The sequence below is a fragment of the Vicugna pacos genome, chromosome 25 (assembly GCF_048564905.1).
Source record: "Vicugna pacos chromosome 25, VicPac4, whole genome shotgun sequence".
Classification (NCBI taxonomy): domain Eukaryota; kingdom Metazoa; phylum Chordata; class Mammalia; order Artiodactyla; family Camelidae; genus Vicugna; species Vicugna pacos.
In genome coordinates, this window is record NC_133011.1 from 7,712,189 (window position 1) to 7,734,535 (window position 22,347).

General features: G+C 41.3%; 1 long non-coding RNA gene across 1 annotated transcript in view; it reads right to left on the reverse strand.

Moving 5' to 3' along the window:
* Positions 1-1,285: 1,285 nt before the first annotated feature.
* Positions 1,286-22,347, reverse strand: part of LOC140685430 (uncharacterized) — a 55,708-nt gene continuing 34,646 nt past the window's right edge. Inside the window, exon 3 of the long non-coding RNA XR_012063980.1 lies at positions 1,286-1,526. This is a non-coding gene — a long non-coding RNA (uncharacterized lncRNA). The remainder of the gene's footprint in view (positions 1,527-22,347) is intronic.

Consider the following 22,347-nt stretch of genomic DNA (forward strand, 5'->3'; position numbering starts at 1 on the left):
TTCTTAACCCAAGAAGAATGGAGGGGATGGAGAATTCAAGTTAATGTACAATATCAAGCTCCATTATTGACTAGCATGAATATAGAAAACCCCCAAATAAAATATGAATTTCAATGAAAGTGGTAAGTAAAGACAGAAGACAATCTCTATAGGTATTTAATGGAAAGCAATCATTGGATTTACTTGAAACACACTACACCGTGTGGCTCCCCAAATCTGGAAAATCGCTTCAGCATCCTATCTTAGGTCCAGCCTGACCTGTCAGTAATAGTATCAAGCAGAGCTGCTCAGGCTTTAGTGTGTATGTAAACCGCCATGGGGTCTGGTTAAAATGCAGACTTGTATTCAGTAGATCCAGGCCAGGGTCTGAGACTCTGCATTTCTAACCGCTCCCCGGGGAAGCAGGAGCCACAGGTCAGGGACAGCACATGGAGCAGCCAGAGCTAAAAGGCCAAAGCAGGGTGTTTCAGACCTCGATGGAAATGCTGGCTTCACTCTAATCCCTGAACTGGATCTGTCAGAACGATAATCTCGAAACTGCATGAGGCTTCCCTATCTCATAGTAACTGGCACCCACTCTTGGGAGGCACTGTTGTCTGGGCATGAACGATGGGATGGCAAGAGTCCGTGTCCAATGCTGACCCCAGCCAGCTCCCTGGACTCATGTCTGAGGCCACTGGAGAAAGCTAATGACAGAAGCCCAACGAGCTGCGTGTAGGAGGGACCTGGGAGACTTGGAGCCCCACCATGGGGAGAAGGGCTTAGCTTTGCCTCTGCGTGGAGCAGAGCTGGCTTATAGGCAGGAAAAACTGCAGAGGGGTCAGGCACCATACGCCCTATTAGGGTTTGGGATTTGGGAAGCATCAGAAGACTGCACCATCGCAGCAACAAGAGGGTCCAAAGTGGAAACACGGCTCACAAGCTGCCAGCATCTCTTGGTGGCAGTTTGAATGGGGCTGGAGGTCATTCATTACACAGCTGGGGGCAGGGGCAGAGGGCTCTTGAGTCCTCCCATCCATGTAAACACACGGGGACTGAGGAGGTGTGGGTTACACTTGCTTCTAGCGCTGGGGGCTCAGGGCCGTGAAGTATGGATGAAATACTGCAAATCTAACATCTCTAAGCCCAGGAAAACGACTCAGATGCAAACAGTAAGTCTTCAAATGACAAGGCATGTTGACACCTTCCAGCCACAGACATCTCATTTCATAAAACACTGGGATGGCCAACCCCCAGGTCATAAAAATTAAATACTGTGTAGGGACAAAAGAAATTGGGGAGAAGGGGAAGGAAACAACAGTTTAATGTCTATAACATCAAATCTGGGAGCACTGTAACTTCAAGCAAAGTCCAGTAAGGGATAAATGATCAAAACCAGCCCTCGGCCTACCTTGCTAAGCCAAGACACAGCCGATAAACTTCTGTCCCTGAAACCTGGCCACATGGGTTGTGAACGTCTTCGTCATCTTGAAATCCTGCTTTCAGTGACTTTAACATTCCATTGGTTGCTGGTCCTCTTTTCTTGCCTGAAAAAGATGGAGAATATTATTGGTGACAGGAACGAGTGATGTAGAAGAACCTGAAATTCCTTCTTTCCATTTCTTGTTCATTTAGTACAACAATCAGACCAATAAACCAAAGACACTGCCTGTCCACCCACCTTTACCCACCGGCTGCACCAAAAGCCTTTCCACTCCACTCCGAGCAGTGAGATGCCCAGAGCAGAGAGAAGCAGGGTGGTGCTGGAATCAGACCCAGTGGGAGGCAGATCAGCAGCCTCAGTGCCAGCCCCGGGCAGCACCATCACACTGGGTACAGCAACATCAGGGAGAGAAATCACACATTCTGGTGTGGTCTGAGCATAATCATAACCGTTATGTGAGGCCCCTAGGTTAGCCTTTATGAAAACTGGTGTATGTCCCTTGCTCGTGTCTGAGTCACTCTGATGGTCAGTTGTAGCAACTCAAGCCCAGCCGACGCTCCATCCCCACCCGCGACCTCAGCTCCACTGCACTAATTATGTGACTCACGCCACTGTTTCCTCTCCTGTGAAATGGGAATCCAACAGTACCAACCGCACAGTGTTGTTGAGAAAATAAGGGAATAAGGCATCAAGAGACGTAGTGCAGTGCCTGGCATGTAGTAGGTGCCCCACAGATGTTGCTGCTGCAGTTTTTGCTCTGCCTTCCACCTCTAAAAGATGGGGTAGCACGGTGCTTAGAAGCATAGGCTAACAAGTAAGACTGCTCGGGTGAGCAATCCCGTCTCCACTGCTAACCACTGGCAAGTTATTACACTGCTATCTGCCTCAGTTTCCTCTCCCATAAAATGGGGATGATTGTAACAGCGACTACTTTACAGGGTTGTTTTGTTAAAAGACTAAATCAGGAGTGGGGTATATAGCTCAGTGGTAGAGCATGTGCTTAGCATGCACAAGGTCCTGGGTTCAATCCCCAGTGCCTCCATTTAAAAAAAAATTTAATAAACAAATAAATAAACCTACCTACCTCCTCCCCCTCCAAAAAAAGATCATAAATAAATAAATAAATAAATAAATAAATAAATAAATAAATAACTGCATGGGATAATCCAATGGAAAGCACTTAGCACACAGTCCCCAACACAGAGTAAGCACTCGATATATTTATGTGCCCTCCTATTCCTCCCTTATTGCTCTGACCTGGCACCTTTAAGGAGAAAGATGCTTCCATCTGAGCTTTGTGCATAATGGCACAGACCAGCACCTTGGTGTAAGTCACTCATGCATTAGCACCATTCCCCTGGCCATACTATTTTAAACGGCGCTGTTTATTAGGCCCAATCCCAGTGGAGGAAAAAAGTGAAGTTGCTTTTCTCCAGCTACACCTTAGCTCATGCTCTTCCCCAGACAGAAAGCTACAGTCAAGGGAAGAGATGCAGTTTTCGGAAGCTTTGATGCAATCTTTATTTAAGCCTCAGAAACACTGCAAAACATTTTGGTGGAATGTGTTTTCCCCACCTGCCAGCTGCTCACAGCTGGGGTAAGGAATAAAGATGTACACTTAGGTAAGTGAAAGATTTTTAATAAAAAGATTCTGCCTCTTTTGCTCTTTGGTTTAAATAAAAGTATTTCCCAGACTCCTCCAATAAACTGTAAGTAAGCTTTCTTTGAGATGCCTTCTCCCTGAAGCTTAGGGAGGTAGGAGGTGGAGAGGGGGGTCCCTAAAGCTAGAAATCCTCCAAGAAAGGATTCAGTGGATTCGTGGGCCATCAGCACAGAACCTCAAATCTTGTCTGAGAAGCTTGTTTCATTACAAGTTTTCAGCAGTTACAAAAACTAGTAAACTGTGGGTAGAAAAAGACCAGACTTACAGCTGGCAGTCAGACTGGCTCTGGGCATCTTTGTCTCTGAGACCCTCTACTCTTCTGCCATCCCTCCCCCAACTTTCAGAGACCTCCTTCCCCACTGCACTCTGACCCCCAACCTCCAGCCCCCAGCACACACCCCACTCCGTACTCCTGATACCCTCCAAATGTCCGGGATCCGTGGTAGAGAACGTTGGCCCTATTCTAGACCTGTTCTCTTCCCTCCCTGTATTAAAACTTACCCATGCCAAGCCCTACGTCATCAGGTCCATGCTCTCTTCTAGGGAAAATGAGTCAGAACCTGCCTTACACTAAGGCAGTAGAGGCACTTGCTTATGCGATATGATTTAAAGCACATCGCCCAGAATGTTCTCTGCCCCCAGTATAAAGTCTTCCCCCATACATCTCCCACAGTACCTGAAATACTGTTCAGTCTTTACGGATTCCATGAGGCCTCTGTCAAATGACAATAGCACCTTGCTTAGAATAACATATAAAGCCATAACCAGGAATAGCAGACTCAAAGAGAATGGACCAAAATGCAAGGAAGCTGTAACAGAAAAGTAAGGAGGAAAAAGTAGGCCAAGAGCTTAAAGGATTACTTCTTTAAAAGGAGCAGAGATGCTCCTTCTAAAAACAAAGGATGGCAGAGCCGCCCTGAGCTACAGAGAAAGGGCCAAACGAGAGAGGAACGTGAGAAAGGATTAGGAAGAAGTCTCCCCAGTTTCACAGTCCTGCCCAGCGCCAGCTCAGTGGTGGTCACAGGTGGAAAAACTAGTCCTCATTCCAGTGTCTTACCTGGTTAATGCCTCACCTCCCACCGTCTTGTCTCTATCAGCTTCTCCTTCTCTTGCTCCACCCAGTGAACTTTTCCCTAAAACCAACTGAAATGTGCACTTTCCCTTAAAAATGCCATCAGTCGGGGAATCCAGGACTGCAGCAAGGTCGCAAGGGGTAGGTTTTGGTGGGGAGATGGGGCCCTTTCAACAAGCCCTCTCAAATCGCTACATTGGTGTGAGGCTTGCTTCATTCTACACAAGAGCAGGTTGGTTGGTTTTATTCTATTTGTGTCCTACAGAAAGAACCTAAGGATAGTCCCTTCTTTCACTCATCAAATATGTATTGAGTGCCCACCACATGCCAGGTGCTGTAAGTTTCCAAAGATCCAAAAAGAAAGCCATTATTGCTGAGTTCAAGGACCTCGTGCGCTGGTAAACTGACTCCAAAACATTGTAGCCCTGATTTGGTAGCATTTACCAAATTCCGTGATGTCAGCATTCCTACTACGGCCACAGTCAAGCTACCCACAGTGTAACCGCAGGCTGACAATACTCCTGAACATGTAACAGGCAGCCCTCCCCAGTGGATACTAGTGGGCTCGGGTACAACCACTGGACCACAGAGTTGAGTGAGGGAGACAAGACAATCAGGATACAGGGGCAGACCCAGAGTGCCGTGGAACCACCCAGGTCACAGACAAGTTTTACCTGCAGAGGGTCAAGGAAAACAAAGAAAAATCATGAACTTCAGCAGGGAACTCTATTCAATACCTTGTAATAGCCTATAATGGAAAAGAATATGAAAAGGAGTGTGTGTGTGTATGCAACTGAATCACTATGCTGTACACCAGAAATTAACACAACATTGTAAATTGACTATACGTCAATTTTTTTAAAAATCACGAACTTCAGTCATTGAAGGAGAGAGTTTTTATCAATGCCCCACTAGACCATAAGCTCGCTGGGAACAGAGCCTCTGCTTTCTTTTTTTTATTGTCCTTCTTGTAATGGTTTTCAGCAGACTTTTCTGCAGATGACGGAGATACATGTTACAGCTGTTAAACTGAGATTCTGGAGGAGATGGAATTACATAAGTAGCTTGCCCCTTTTTCCTGGTGGCTCTACAAATGGTTTTCAGGTTTTACAAAAGGAAATTTTGCCATTGCTAAGTGCATCCTGAAAACTCATTTTGTGATTTTGACTTCAGTTTTAATTAACCATGCATCTGGCTGCCCACTCATTAGAGTCAGATGGCCCAGCTGGGGATGGATCTTCCTGGCATCTGGGCTGAGTTAGCATATGCCTTCGGGATTTGAGTCTGTGACAAGAGGTTGTGAAGGAGAAATTCGGGAAAGGTTACACTCAGGTGCCAAAAGTAACTGCATTGGCTCCTCGGAAGTGAGCCCAAAAGAATGAGCAGCCACGGAGCAACGTCCCAGAGCAACAAATCAAACTCACTCTGCCGCAGAGGTCAACTGGACCAGTCAAGGCTGCTGAAGGGCTGGACAGGGGCTAAAAGGGATGAAGTTTCTAAGACCTGGCAATTTTCAAAAGAAGAATTCACTGACATGTCACTAAATCCAAAAGGCAAGAATGCCCAGTGACCCAGAAAATCCCACTCCACAGAGACGCAAGTCATACTGACAGCCTCTTCTGTTTGGGCTATCGCTCGCTACATCTCATATTTTAATGCAAAGTCCAAAAAACACTTAGTGGAAAACAGGTGTGTTACCTTGGTGGACCACAAGGCTTGCTGCCTTTCAGAAAAGAGGCTTCCTTTCTGGAAAGTGTATGTTTCCATGTGCTTTTTTAAAATTGTATACTGGAGTTGTATCCACCAATGTCAAAAACAGCTACCCTGTTCATGTTAGCTGGGGAAAAAAATTCACTAATTCATTATTGACATAGTGGAGACAGACTGGTGAGTCAGCTAATTTTCAACTGGCTGGTAAAGTACCTGGAATGAAGACACCACTCCAGAACATACATAAGAAGTGTGAAACAGTATGAAAAAGAATATGAAAATGAATATATATACATCTACGCATGACTGGGACATTGTGCTGTACACCAGAAATTGACACATTGTAACTGACTGTACTTCAGTTAAAAAAAAAAGAAGTATGAAACAGAAAAATACTTAAAAGTAAATAGGGAAAGCTTCTAGCATCCTGAAACATCAATTATAAATGGCCAATTACTATCAAGCATTCTTTGATTCTTTTATGAAAATGAATAATTCTTCAACAATGGCTACCAACCGCAGCCCTTCCCCTTTCAATAAAAGTCTTTGTGTGAACTCTCTTTAATTCAAAATTTCTACAACATAGATGCATCATCCGATTCCTCTGGGGCCCTGCAGACATTTTCTGAGTAGCAGAAGCACAGTGGTAACTAATATCTCATTTACTATGTGTTTGACCATAAAAAGTTACTAATCCAGAGATCCCTTAAAACACCAAAACTTTTCCTGAAATCATTAGAATTTACCCAACAAAGCAACAATACTAATACGTAGTGTGTATTGAATCATATTTATTATTTGCCTTCTAGCTACTTCAAAAAGTATTTGAAGTGGTTTAGCCAACAGACACATATACTTTTCAACCATGAACATAAGGATAAAACATAAAAAGCAAGGAGAAAGATTATTATACAAAACCCAGACTAAGGAGAGTTACTATAACTGAGTCCCAAATTTTGATTTAGATTTTTCTGGGGGCAAATAGGAAAACTGGTGAATTATATAATTCTCACTCATTAAAACAGAAACAAAGTTTCTGTCTTTGGGACTAAAATCTAAGAGAAAATAATTGAATGAATCCAGATATAAAGAATAGTAAAGAACAATAGGCAAGTTTTAAAGCAATTTTAAAGCTACAAATATGTTCTTCACATGACCGTTCCATATTAAACCCCAAGGGTATAATATTAAATCCTATTTTGATGAAGGTGTTTTTGCAGAGAAGTAAACTAATACAGTCCAGATTTGTGATTTTCTGATGCCGTAACTTGATGCAAAGATAGAGCCTAGGAAATCTAGAACATTAGATGACTGGACGTTCTGTTACGTTATCTTCCTCAGACATAAAATGTCATGGTTGTGCTTTTGAGAGACAGCCCAAGACTGAGCTCTCTTGAGTGTATCCGTAGTTCTGTTGATACCTGACCCCAGATCCATGTGCTTTCAGGTAACAGAAATACAGGGAGCAAGATGTCATCCGGTTATGAAAATCAGAGAGCAGCACAGAGGACCTCGTCGTGGCACCCGCCTGTCCCACCCACAGCCCTTGTGGACACTTTGCACCTGGCTGAAGCTAACCAGACCAGGGCAGTCATCTGACTTAAAGGCCGATAAGCCACAGGCTGCTTAATACTTATGACCTGGCTTGGTTATTGAAAACATAAACTTGTCCATTCTGATCCTCTCCCTTCATCATTTACACTAAAAGATAGTGCGATTGGGGCAGTTAACTGTGGAAACAGCAGTTAACTGCGGAACTGTGGAAATAGATAGAAGTCAAGATTCCTGTTGCTTCTGTGTGAAACAAAAATTAAAAAAAGAAAAAGCAGAAGATACAAGGCAGAGAAGTGCATGGAGATAAAGATGAGAAAACTGGGCAGAGAAAGAATATGGAGGCGCACATCTGCAGAGGGGCCGGAGGCGTGTCAGTTTCAGAGCTTTAGAATTCAGACCCTTCAGCCTGTGGGTCCCACAGCTTTCCCGTCTGGTTCTTCAGTTTTTCCTGGTTTCCTGTGTGCAGCTACCCTTAAAATGAATGGTGAATTACTTGAGATAATATCCTAAGTCACTGTTTCCGTACCTAAAGAGGATAAATTAAAATGTATTGTTTTATCTATGGAAAGAAACTTTCACCTCTGCAGCAGATGCGTGGCCAGCGTTGCCAGAGGCAAACTGTCCTCTTAATGGTTTGGACAAAATGAAATACAAAATAAATTTTGACCTGAAATATCCTTCTTTCTTATGGGTGGGTTGTATTCCATTACATATATACTCTGCATCTGCTTTATCCACTCATCTATTGATGTGCACTTAGGATGCGTCCACATCTGAGCAATTATAAGTAATGTTGCTGTCAATAGCAGTGTCTATGTATCTTTTTTAATTAATTCTTATTTTGTGGTTGGCTTTATTTCTTTGATAACTATGTAAGTTTAAAAAGCTAAAGCTCTAAACATTCTTAGAAACAATGAATAGTACATATATGTAAATTTTTAAAATATGGTCAGTATATTGTGTATATGTATTTACAAGCAATATATTGTATATATGCAGGCAAATTGTAACAATTCTACCTAATAAAACAGAAAAATGAAAAAAAAATGAACTTTGACCTGAGAGAAATATTTAAGAGCAAATACTACCAGTGTTCTGCCTCTATCTGTGTGTGTGTGTGTGTGTGTGTGTGTGTGTGTGTGTGTGTGTGTGTGTGTGTGTTGGTGGGAAGAGTTAGGGGAAAGACGTAAGTATATTTCCCTTGAATATCTGATTTTAAATGGCATTGCTTCCTGGCCAGAGCCAGCTGGGATGGTTAGCTGCAGGCAGGTTAATCCTAGCTAACCCAAGACACTTTACAGTGCCTAAATATTGAAGAATGTCAGCTCAAAACAGCAATTTTGATTTGGAAGAACTAATGGAGGAAAAAAGATGATGAAATTGACTAAAGACATATTTTCTAGGAACAGACAGCCTGGGTTTGAATCCTGGCTCCCAAGTCTGCTAGATACGGGACTTTTAACAAGTTACTGTGCCTTTGTTTTCTCATCTGTAAAATGGAGCCATTATAGTACATCCCTCATGGAGTAGTTATGAGTTTTAGATAGAAGGATCTATGGAGATCACTTAGCACAGTGCCTGGCACGCAGAAGGCTCTCGATAAGTGGAGTGCTTATTCCTATCCCTCCTTTGGAGAATCTTGTTTAGGTTACTCCGGTCACTTTATTCTCAGACACTGCTCTCAGGAGTCATCTTTGGGAAAGTTTCAAAGGAACAAAATTAAAAGGCAAAACATACTTAGGGAAGATGATTATATTGATATGGTGACATGAGGTTATCTGGAGATTCAATGCATGATTTTAGAAGAACTAAAGTTCCAAGAGCTTGGCCAAGGATGAAGGGGCCCTTTTATAATAGTAAAGATTAAAACGTCCATTCAAAGATCTGGCATTCATAAAATAGGAAAATACCTGTTTTAAAAACACAAACCAACTAAAACAATTTTTTTAAGCATCTTCTGTTTCTGTATTATTTTCACACTCAGTATTTCTGGAACTCACTATTACTGGGTTCTTATAAGCTGGCTTCCATAGAATTTCTTTAACCTCCCCAAAGAAAGTCCCCAATCTGAACACTGATGCTATCAGTGTCTCAACTACATCCCTTAGCCACAGACTTCTGACTGTGGGTATCTGCATCTCTGTGCCAAAGGCGTTTCATAGAACCAAATGGATGCTCTGCTTAATGTGTCAGAACAGAAACGCTAGGAAGAAATACCCTTGGGAGCAGCCTTCAATCAATGACTTTGGGGGCCATTATATAAATACCTGGCTCCTCACTCTTCTGATAGGATAACACAAAGGCAAGGTTTTATCCCACCTGTCAGAGTTTCCCTGCTGAATTAAGCCCCAGTCACCCACTGGGTGGCTGAGTTAATAACACACCCTTATTGGCTGTCTTTTCTTCTCAATATTACTTTTCCATCTCCCCCACCCACAGAGATGTTCTCAGATAAACTACTTGCTTTTAAATCCATGTCTCAGGGTCTGTCTCGGGGGGAACTGAAATGAAGGCAGCATCTCTGCAGAAATCTTTTTCTTATTAAGCAATTGAAAGTGTCCAAGAGAGCAATTAAAGCTCCCAGCCCACCTCCTGCATTGATTTTTTTTTCCTTCTCCCCAGTAGATTTTCCAAACTGCCTAGAAGATATCTGTCAAGGCCCCTGAGCCTAAGAACCAAGAAGCCTCCAGTGGGTCTGTGATGAAAACCACCACTGCAAGAGGCGGCCTTGCTTTGTCATGGGAATTATCCCGGGAGACAGAGACAGAACGCAGTGGTTGGCCCTCATCTTCACCCTCCAGAACAAAGTGGCTGGCTTGCCTTTGCCGAGGTACCAGTCTTCGCATGGTGAGGACCGCCAGGCAGTTAGGTTCTTGCACTCTTCACATTTCAGCAGGAGCACAGAAGTTTTATTTTTAACTGTGCAGGAAGGCGTTGTCATGGTAACCTAAGAACTCCAAGAGCAATTTGATTGATTGATGATGTTGTGGTGAAAGGGATTGACTTGAATGACAGTGGGGGGAAATATCATAGTTTTATCACCCTGGGCTGAGTTTATAGATCTTGGTCATTAGATACTAACTGTATGTATTATCTCTTTATCCTTATGTAAAAAGGAGCATGGGCATTTGCCTACCCCAGTCCCCTAAAGCAAAATGATAAAGAAAGAATTGCTCATCAGGGAAGTGAGCTGGTCTCATGAATTTAAGAGATACGTGATGAAAAACATAATACTTGCCAGGCAGGCTAGCAGAGCAGAGCATTTGGACGCCCCGCCCACTGGGCAGCTGAAGGTGAGCATTCTGGTGCTCCAGCCCCCGAGAACAGTTTACTTTCACCCACCATCACTTTTCAATTAATCTTCCTCTTTGTAGTGGGGACAGTGTATCTGAAGTAAACCTCTAGGTATTTTCCTACTGGAAAAATTCAACTTCTTTCCTCAAGCCCAGAAACTGTTCTTGCCCCAAGGAAGGTAAGGAGAACGCCAGTAGGGAAGGGGGATGTGACAGAGGAGGGGTTCCCATCAGATGGGAACAGGATGTGGAAAGTCCTTTGGTAGTGCAGAGAGAAGGTTCTAAAGCAGCAGTTCTCAAAGCCGTCCGGTTCCTCTGTGGGGTCTCAAGTTCCTCTCAGGGGTCCATCATCAAAATTACTTCCATGATCCTCCTAAGACATTATTTGCCTTTTTCACTCTCACCCTTTCAGGAAGGTTCAGTGGAGTTTTCCTGAGGCGACACAACGTATGATATCACAATAGTTTGGATGCCGACACATGTATTTTCTAGTAGATATATGCTTAAACAGATGCTGTCTTCTACGAAGCCAGATGGTAAAAAGATTTGGAAAAATGTAAAACTACTTTTCATGCTAAGTTTTTTTGAAAATGTAGTTATTCTACATTTTAAAATGTTATTTATATTAATCTGCAGTGAGTTTATTTTTTAATGGAGTAATAGATATGTTTGATATTGATTTTGATTTCTAATAACATAAATATCAGTAGCTATAATCTACTTAAGCAAAAGTTCTTTGAGGTTTCAATAATTTTTCAGAGTGTAAAGGGGCCCTAAGACCAACTATCATGAGAACCACTCAGAAGAGATAACAGTAAGATAAATGCATTGCTAAGCAATCTGAGAAAGGACTCAGAACTCCAGCCGCTGCCCACTTCAGACCTCAGTCCAATATGGCTGGAAGGAATTAAAGAATACCCTGCCTTCCCGTGACGTCTGGGGAGGTGGGAGCCTTTGGGGGAAGATGCACACTCACTCTGGCATCCCAGTTGAAACTGTTGCTCACAGAAAGGGAACCCCCCTTCACTATTGGTAGGAATGTAAGTTGATGCAGCCACTATGGAGAACAGTATGGAGGTTCCTTAAGAAACTAAAAATAGATTTACCATATGATCCAGCAATCCCACTCCTGGGCATATATCCAGAAAAGGTGAAAACTCTAATTCGAGAAGATACATGCACCCCGGTGTTTAGAGCAGCACTGTTTACAACATCCAAGACATGTAAGCAACCTAAGTGTCCATCAATAGATGATGGGATAAAGAAGATGTGGTGTGTGTATATATATATACACACACACACACACACACACACACACACACACAATAGAATACTACTCAGCCATAAAAAATAATGAAATAATGCCATTCACAGCAACACAGATGGAGCTAGAGATTATCATACTAAGTTAAGTAAGTCAGAGAGACAAATATCATATGTCACTTATATGTGGAATCTGAAAAAATTATACAAATGAACTTGTTTACAAAACAGAAAGAGATTCACAGACCTAGAAAACAGCTTGTGGTTACCAAAGGAGAAAGCAGTGGGGCAGGGAGGCAGGGGATGAATTAGGAGTTTGGGATTAATGGATACACACTACTGTATACAAAATAGACAAAAAACAAGGACCTACTGTTTAGCACAGGAAATATATTCAATATCTTATAATAACCTATAATAGAAAAGAATCTGAAAAAGAATATATCTTTATGTTTACATACATATAACTGAATCTCTTTGCTATATACCTGAAACTAACATAACATTGTAAATCAACTATACTTCAATTTTAAAAATTAAAATTTAAAAATTAAAATTAAAAAATTAAAAAATCTGTTGCACAGGGCAACATGAGATCAACTTTTTTGGGGGGGGAGGGTACATCTGAGTCACAGTGTTTAAATTTTGACCCTAGATAAATGTTCTTCTTTTTCCCTATTCCTCTCCTATAGAAATCTTCCCCTTTATTATTCTTTTGCCTCCAATTATTTTCTTTCTGCACTTCCTCCCCTCCCGTCACTCCCCGCCTCCCCTCTCCCACTTAGTGTTTTCTTTTTCCTTGTTCTCTGCCTTAGCCAGGTAGGCGTGGCCTAAGCCCACTGAGCCGACAGTATCCGAGCAGTTTTGAAGAGTTGCCCTTACTATGGGCATGCTCTGGTGCCCCAGCAACTTCGCACAGAGTATTTCCTTTAACCTTCACAACAACCCCACAAAGTGAATTTAGACTTGCTATTTTACTGCCACTCACAGTAATTAGAAAACTTACCCATGGTCATGCAACTGGTTGTGTGTCAGAGCCAGGATTTGGAGCCACACCCTTCAGACTCCAAGCCCTTGTCCCTCTACTCTGTTAATCAGCCTCCTCAGATACAGTATTTCACAGGTCACAGCCCAAGAGCTATTTGTACCCCAGCCTTCTCTGCCCTCTCTCACTGCTCCTTTCTGACACATACTTGCTCATACTCTTCATGATTCAATGATTGTAGACAAAGTAAGAAATGGGGAATAACCACACACAAAATTGTACCTAGAGTATCATCCAAGAATAAAATGCAGAAGCTGTGGCAATGGAACCCCAGCTTGTATCTTTCTTTAATCGAATATTCTCTCTGAGCGTTGATGATGGGCTGGAGGTCATTCTGAAGTCACAAAATTGCCCAACTCCCTGAACTTTATTAGATATGATTTCTAAATTATCTCCAATTGAGTGCTTACTGTGTGCCAGACACATGACTAGTTACTTTCCATACATCATCTCATTTAATTCTTGCAATGACGCTTGATGACAAAGTTTTATTAACCCTTTTTAGGGGTGAGGAAACTGAAGCTCCAAGGGTTTTAAAATACTTTCTCATGAAATGATAGCTAGTAAACTTAAACTCAGGTTCACTGATTCCAAAGTTCAAGTTCTTTCCAGTCCTTGCAATGGTTGTTTCACTGATATATTACAACCCTGCTGTTAGCATGTGACTTGGAATTATTAGATTCTTTTCTCTTTTTTTGTATATATCTTTTCAGATTCAATGCATCACCTCAGGCAAAAAAACTGCCACATGGAAATGATGCATTGGCCCAAGAATATGTTTTCTAAGTCAGAAATCAATTTATCTGCTTTTATATTACATGGATATCTTTCCTCCTTTTAAAGTTGGAGGAAAGTTTAATGGATGCATCAAAAATGGTATTTTGCAAGCTTGTTTTCTTGGTTCTTGGTACCCTCTACCCTTTTTTTGAGAAAATTGTGGAATAGCTTAGGTATTAAACCATAAATTGTACCAAGATGCAATTCAGAACTGAAATGAACCTCGTGCTTTTGGGGGATTTTCAAATACTGAAATGCAAGTAATTACCCACATGGGAGATAGGTCTGAATTTTTCTGTTTTTCCCAGTGCCTGGGGGGCAAATAACAGGAGGTTTCACTGAGGAAGCACCAGAGGAAAGGAGATAGAATCTCCTTATCCGATTGAACTTTTCAAAGGCATGCGGCCAGTATGTATGCACTGAGGCATGAGCTTTTAAGTGAATAAAACATGGTGCAGAGCAGTGAGTCGGCCGTGCTATCATCTATGGTTTAAAACATATACATACAGGGCTGAGAGAAAATATTTGTAAAATGGATCATAGACTTAGATGTAAAATGAAAAACTATAAAACTCTTAGAAGATAACATAGGAGAAAACCTAGATGACTTTGGGTATGGGGATGACTTTCTAGATACAACACCAAAGGCACGAGAAAGCAAGCATTGGTAAGCTGGATTTCATCAAAATTCAAAACTTCTGCTCTGCTAAAAACAATGTCAAGAGGACAAGAAAACAAGACATACTGGGAGAAAATATTTACAAAAGATATATCTGATAAAATACTATTATATAAAGAACTCTTAAAACTCAGTAATAAAAGAAAAAACCCAGTATTTAAAATGGGCCAAAGACCTTGACAGTCACCTCACCTATAAAGTATAAAGATGGCAAATAAACACACGAAAAGATGCTTCGCATCATATGTTATCAGGGAAATGCACAGAAAAACGAGATACCATACATACATATTCGAATGGCCAAAATCCAGAACATTGACAACACCAAATGCTAACTAAGATGTGGAGCAACAGAAATTGTCATACACTGCTCGTGGGCATATAAAATGGTACAACCACTCTGAAAGACAGTTCAGTGGTTTCATAGACAACTAAACAGACTCTTACCATATAATCCAGCAGCTCCACTCCTCGGTATTGACCCAAAGGAGTTGAAAACTTAAGTCCACACAAAAGCCTGCACAGAGACATTTGCAGCAGCCTTGTTTATAGTTGCCCAAACTTGGAAGCAATCAAGATGCCCTTCGCTGGGTGAAATAATCTGTGGTACATCAAACAACGGAATGTTACTCAGTGCTAAAAAGAAATGAGCTATCAAGTCACAAAAAGACATGGGGGGACGTTAAATGTATATTACTAAGTCAAAGAAGCCAATCTGGAAAGGCTAGAGGCTGTATGGTTCCAACCATATGACATCCTGGGAAAGCCAAAACTATGGAGGGAGTAGAAGATTAGATTAGTGGTTGCTAGGGGTTAGTGAGGAGGGCTGGGTAGACCAGAGCACAGAGAACTTTTAGGGCAGTGAAACTACTCTGTATGACACTACAGAGTGCATGTTATTACAAGTTTGTCTAAACCCATAGAATGTACAACACGAATCCTAATGTGAACTATGGACTTTGAGTGACTCTGATTTTGTGTGTGTGTGTGTGTGTGCGTGTGTGTGTGTGTGTGTGTGTGTGTGTGTGTGTGTGTATGTGTAGGTTTACCAGTTGTCACCAATGTACCACCCTGGTGAGGGAAGGTTGATAATGGGGGAGACTCTGCATGTATGGGGGCAGGGGTACAAGGAACTCTCTGTACCTTCCCTCAGTTTTGCTGTAAATCTAAAACTGCTCTTAAAAATCAATTAAAAATCAGTAATAAATAACATACAGGAATCTACATATATTCATTCATACAGGAATATGTATATATGCATTTCACACTTCTGTATACACAGAATAACCAAATGAGGAAAACTGTTCGGTTACAGCTGGTTGTTCTCTTTCCTAGAGTTGTGACCTTGAGGAAGCCTATATCTTAAATGCAAATTCTTAGATAATAAAAAGTCCTCCAATCACTTCTAGTCACAAAATGACTTCATTTTGGTAGATGCCTATTCCTGTGTAGTAGACAGTGCTCCAGAATTTATTCGAAGGTCACATATCTTCCCTCAGCCAGAGGAGATGTCTAGAGTGATTACGGATCTTCCTCTTCCTCATACAGAAGAGGGAGACCCCTTTACAAATGGAAATTTATGTTAACTTCACAAAAGGGAAATTTACACCCTGCTTTTAGAAAGAAAAAGGGAGGGCAGAGAGCTCACCCTATGTCTGCTATTTCTTAATTGCCTTCTGCTCCAAGTCATCCTCCTGCCAAAGTGGTGTATATTTTGGGGTGACATAGTCTGATCCCCTTCACAGATGTACATCCCTGTTAAAGTTCATCTTGTTAGTTTAGGCCTATTTCTTCACTTTCAAAAGCCTTAAAATGTACTCCAGGCTATTTCCTGTCAGAAAATACAGGAAAACTGGGTTCAATCGAACATGAAAGTTCTCGGTCAAAGCAACAGCTCAGTCTACACTTATGAGGCCCCTCGGACCTGATGCAGCTCAAAGAAGAGGAGCAGTGATCTCATCAGTTTGTGGTGGGAGATCTATGGTTTCTGTTAGAAAGACCCTCCTCATCTGGAGCAAGTCTGTAAGATTCAGTGCAGATGTGTGGGGCAAGTCAATCCAGCAGTCCTTTGTGGATTTAAGCTTATGACAATTCAGAAAGCTATGCAAGAGGAAAGAAAAGAAATCACATTGGACAGTTACATGCCAAAGAATCAAACTGGATTACTCTCTCACTCCATGCACAAAAATAAATTCAAAATAAAGACTTAAATGTAAGACCTGACACCATAAAACTCCTAGAAGAAAACATAGGCAGTAAGCTCTTTGACATTGGTCTTAGTAATGTATTTTTGGATATGTCTCCTAAGGCAAGGGAAACAAAAGCAAAAATAAACAAACAGGACTACATCAAACTACAAAGCTTTGCACAGTGAAGGAAACCATCAATAAGATGAAAAGGCCAACTACTGAAAGAAAAGATATTTGCAAACAGTATATCCAATAAAAGGTTAATGTCCAAAAGATGCAAAGAACTCAAGCAACTCAACATCAAAAAAATAAACAACCCAATTTAAAAATGGGCAAACTACCTAAATAGACATTTTTCCAAAGTAGGCATACAGACTGATAACAGACACATGAAAATATGTTCAACATTACTAATCATCAGGGAAATGCAAACAGAAAGAACAAGGAGATATTACCTCACACCTGTCAGAATAGCTATCATTAAAAAGACCACAAATAACAAGTTAGTGAAAATATAGAGAAAAGGGAACCCTCCTGCACTGTTGGTGGAAATATAAATTGGTACAGCCATTATGGAAAACAGTATGGGAATTCCTCAAAAATTAAAAATAGAAATACCACATTTGATCCAGCAATTCCACTTCTGGGTATTTATCCAAAGAAAACAAAAGCACTAATTAGAAAAGATACATGGACATGCACCTCAATGTTCACAGCAGCATTATTTACAATGCCAAGATATTCATCCGTAAGTGCCCACCCATAGATGAATGGATAAAGAAGATACAGTATATCCAATGGAATATTACTTAGCCATAAAAAAGAATGAAATCTGGCCATTTACAACAACATGGATGGACCTAGAACGTACTATGCTAGGTGAAATAAGTCAGACAGAGAAAGACAAATACTCTGTGTTATCACTTACACATGGAATCTAAAAAACAAAACAAATGAACATACATAATAAAACAGAAAGAGTTATAGATACAGAGAGCAAACAGACGGTTTCCAGAGGGGACGGGGTCAGGGAGGAAAGAAACGGGTGCGTGAGATTAAGAGTTACAAACTTCCAGTTGCAAAATACATGAGTCAGGTATGAACTGTACAGTGTGGGGAATACAGTCACTAACTATGTAATATCTTTGTATGGTGACAGATTGTAAGTAGGCTTGTCATGGTGATCATTTTGAAATGTATAGAAATATTAAAACTTCATGTTGTATAATAGGAGCCAACTTGCTGTTATAGGTCAATTGTACTTCAGAAACAAAAACACTCATAGAAAAAGAGATCATATTTGTGGTTACGAGGGGCAGAGAGTAGGGAGAGAGGGAACAGGATGAAGGCAGTAACAAGGCACAAACTCCCAGTTATAAGATAAATAAGTACTAGGGATGTAATGTACAACATGATAAATATAATTAACACTGCTGCATGCTGTATATGAAAGTTGTTAAGAGAGTAAATCTTAAGAATTCTCATCACAAGAAAAAATAATTTTTTCTATTTCTTTAATTTTATATCCATGTGAGATGATGGATGTTCGCTAAACTTACTGTGGTGATCATTTCACAATGTGTGTAAGTCAAGTCATTCTGCTATACACCTTAAACTTGCACAGTGCTCTATGTCAATTGTATCTCAATAAAAGTGAAAGAAAAATCAAAAAGTGGGGACAGTAAAGGAGTAAATCAAAAGGAAAAATTCAGGAAGAAAAGAGAAATTAGAAGCAAGACATTTTTACAAGGGGAAAAAAAGCACGTTGGGATATAAGACAGAGGAAAGGAAGTGAGACAAACCTCTGATACATTTCCTGCCTGTTCTTCAGAGCGCAAAAGCGATTGCCCATTTGGCAGGCTGCTTTAAAAGTTCCTCCTAATTCCAGTCCCAGCAGGTAGAGATTTAAAGGGTAGGGCTGTCTGATGAACTGAGTGGATGGGCAGTATTAGGAGGCCTCTGGGGAACCATTTCCGTCTCTCTTCTAGGGGGACCAGTTACTACCCTATCACCAGAAGAATGCATCCTAAAGACTAATGGTCCAGACCACACTAAACTGAAATGGCTCTTCACAGGGAGGCTTTGTAGAGACCAAAGCTGGGGGCTTGGGTCTTATTCATCTGCCTGATGAATATCAAGCGTAGCCGGACAACACATTAGCTCTTTTGGAAGCCACGTCTACCACTGACTCTGAATAAGCTTATCTCCTGAAACCCTGAGACGTTTCTTCATGTGTGTGGACTACTTTTCTTGAACCCTTTTCTTTTGTTTTCAAAACCACACGATCTATGTTTTGTTTTGTTTTTTTTAAATCAACTGTACTTCAATTAAAAAGCAAACAACCAACCAAACAATCCGCTTAAAATATTGGCAGAAGAACTGAACAGACTTTTTTCCAAAAGACCTAGCCCTTAAGCCTACAGGCTATCGGTGCTAACGATCCAATCAAGATGTCAGCCTCCAGGAAAGAGCATGTAGATGAACACTCCTGGAATGTCTGCCATCAGCTTTTATGTCCCCTGGGTGACACACAGCCATCCGTCCCCTACCTTCCCAAGAGACCCTCCAAAACCAGCAGGCAGGTCTGGCCCATGTTCCTAAGAAATCACTGCCTCTGCCCTTGGACCTGGCACAGGTGAGATTCTGTGTACACTTCCCAAAAGAATGAAGTCTGCTTCCCCCAGTCCTGTGGGGCTCCTGGAGTTAAGCCTCACTAGCCTTCAAAACCAGATGTCCTGAGGTCTCCTCCTCCTCTCAATCCCAGAACCCCAGGTTGGGGAGTTGACATGGGGCTTAGGACTCTCACTCTTGTGGGAGGGCCTCTGCGACTTAATTATTCTTCAGTGAGGATATGGGACCTGATTACATCGCAAGAGCACCCCTCCTACCCTCCCGCTGTGGTTCCTTCTTTATGTTTCCAGTTGAAGATCTTTTTTGCCTGGCTCCTGTTTTTTTTTTTTTTCCCCCAATGGTTGTTTAGTAGTCAGTTGTGGTTTTGCTGTAGTTGTGAGGAGAGGCGAGCTCATGGTCCTACTACTCCACCATCTTGACTGGAAGTCTTGAACACTTTTCTTGAAGAGGCTTTCTGACTAGAGAAAATGCATGTTCCTACATAGACCGAACAACCACAAAGCAAAGACTGTAAAGAAAGAATGAAGGAATTACAGCACAAAGCTGTCACAGAAGCAGAAGAGGACTGGATGATGTAAAGAGTTGAGCGTGCTTTAGTTTCCTGTGATTTCACATACCCGGTGGCTTAAAACAACAGAAATTTATTCTCTCACAGTCCTGGAGGTTAGAAGTCTGAGACTGAGGTGTCAGCAGGTCCATGCTCCCCCTGAGAAGCTGAGTAGAGACTTTTCTTGCCTCTTCTAGCTCCTGGTAGTTGCTGACAACTCTTTTGACATTCTTTGGCTTCTGGCGGCATCACTCCAGTCCGTGCCTCCATCTTCACACGGCCGTCGTCCACGTGTGTGTATGTCCCTGTGTCCAGATTTCTCTCTTTTTATAAGGATACCAATCAGGTTAGAGTTTGGACTCACCCTAATCCAACATGACTCATGTTAACTTGATTACATACACAAAGACTCTGTTTCCAAATGAGGTCACATTCATAGGTTCTGGGGGGACATGAACTTTTGAGGGCCACTATTCAGTCCTCACAGGGGTGAACAGCAATTTTCCCAGCTTTACTAATTAAGAATAGTACAAGAAAAAATAGGTTTAAACTAGATTGTGAAATATTGAGTTTTTTAGCCAATAGCATAGTGAATCCACTGTACTTAGCACTTTGGGAGAAATAAGAGAAATCAAATTTTTTTCTGTGGCCCTCAATGGGACTATGACCAGCTTAGGTATCCATGAGGGAGGTTCACAAGCTGATGAGCTAAGAGGAAAAGGTCTTGCTAACTGTCAAGTATTCACATAAAATACCTTAAACAGCAATGTGTTCAAGGGCACCCCTCATGTGTTTAGCTTGTAGCTAGGATGTAGAAAGCTGGAAAGAGCATCTCTTTCACTCCAACAACATGAAAAACCTGGATTCACTGAAAAATCATAGTATTTTTTGAACCAATCAAAGAGCTGACATCTCATATCTGCCAAGTAGTGTGAAATCTAAGGGGAGCCCAGCCCCTCCTAGGACACAGCATGTGAGCACCTGGGGCAGAGCAGGGGAGAAACAGGTACCAGGCTCCACACCACTGGGCAGAAATTTAGCCAAAATCTTTCTGTTTTCTTTCAGTTTTATTGATACATAATTGACATATGGCATTGTATAACTTTGAGGTATACAGTATAATGACTTACATATATCACAATGCATATAAATATTTACAAGTTGCTAAGAGAATTGATCCTAAAAGTTCTCATCACAAGGGAATAAAACACGTTTTTTTTTTCTTTTGTAACTATATGAGGTGATGGATGCTCACTAAACTTACCGTGTAAAACCTTTAATAAGTTGCTAACAGTCAAATGTGGGCTCCCGTGGGAGCTGCAATCATAAAGAGAGCTCATGCTCACTGGCAGTCTCCTCGCCATGGATCTCCACCAGGTGCTCCCGGGAAAGGTTAGGGGCAGGGCAGAAGATGAGAGAAAGCCTCCTCTTGTGTGGTAGGACAGGAGGAGGACCACAGAGCCACGGTGAGAAAGGTATAAGGCTCCACCCGAACCTTTATCCCCAAAGTAATAGAAGTGAAGGAAAGGCAGCAAACCTAGTGCTCAAGACTCTAAAATTTACTCAGATAAAAGATTTTTTTAAAAAAACAGATATATGGGAATCAATCCAAATAGAGAGCCCAGAAATAAACCTACACACTTCCAACCAATTAATCTTCAACAAAAGAGGCAAGAATACACAATGGAGAAAAGACAATCTCTTCAACAAGTGATGCTGGGAAACCTGGACTACCGCATGTAAATCAATGAAGTTAGAACACTCCCTCACATTATACACAAAAATAAATTCAAATGGCTTAAAGACAAATATAAGACAAGACACCGTAAACCTCCTAGAATAGAACATAGGTAAAATATCCTCTGATACAAATCATAGCAATGTTCTCCTAGGGCAGTCTACCCAGGCAACAGAAATAAAAGCAAAAATTAACAGATGGGACCTAATTAAACTTCTAAGCTTTTGCACAGAAAAGAAAACCATAAATAAAATGAAAAGACAACCTACAGAATGGGAGAAAATATCTGTGATAAAACGTTTCAACTGACAAGAGCTTAATTTCCAGAATACACAGACAGCTCATACAACTCAATAACAAAAAAACAAACAATCCAATCTAAAAATGGGAAGAAGACCTAAACAAAAGTTTCTCCAATGAAGGCCTACAAATGGCCAATGGGTACATGAATAAATGCTTAGTATTGCAAATTATCAGAGAAATGTAAATCAAAACTGTAATGAGGTATCACCTCACACCAGTCAGAATGGCCATCATTAAAAAGTCCACAAACAACAAATGCTGGAGAGGGTGTGGAGAAAAGGAACCCTCCTACACTGCTGGTGGGAATGTAGTTTGGTGCAGTCATTATAGAAAACAGTGTGGAGATTCCTTAAAAAACTGAAAATAGACTTACCCTATGATCCAGCAATCCCACTCCTGGGCATATACACAGAGGAAACTAATTCAAAAAGACACATGCACCCCAGTGTTCATGGCAGCA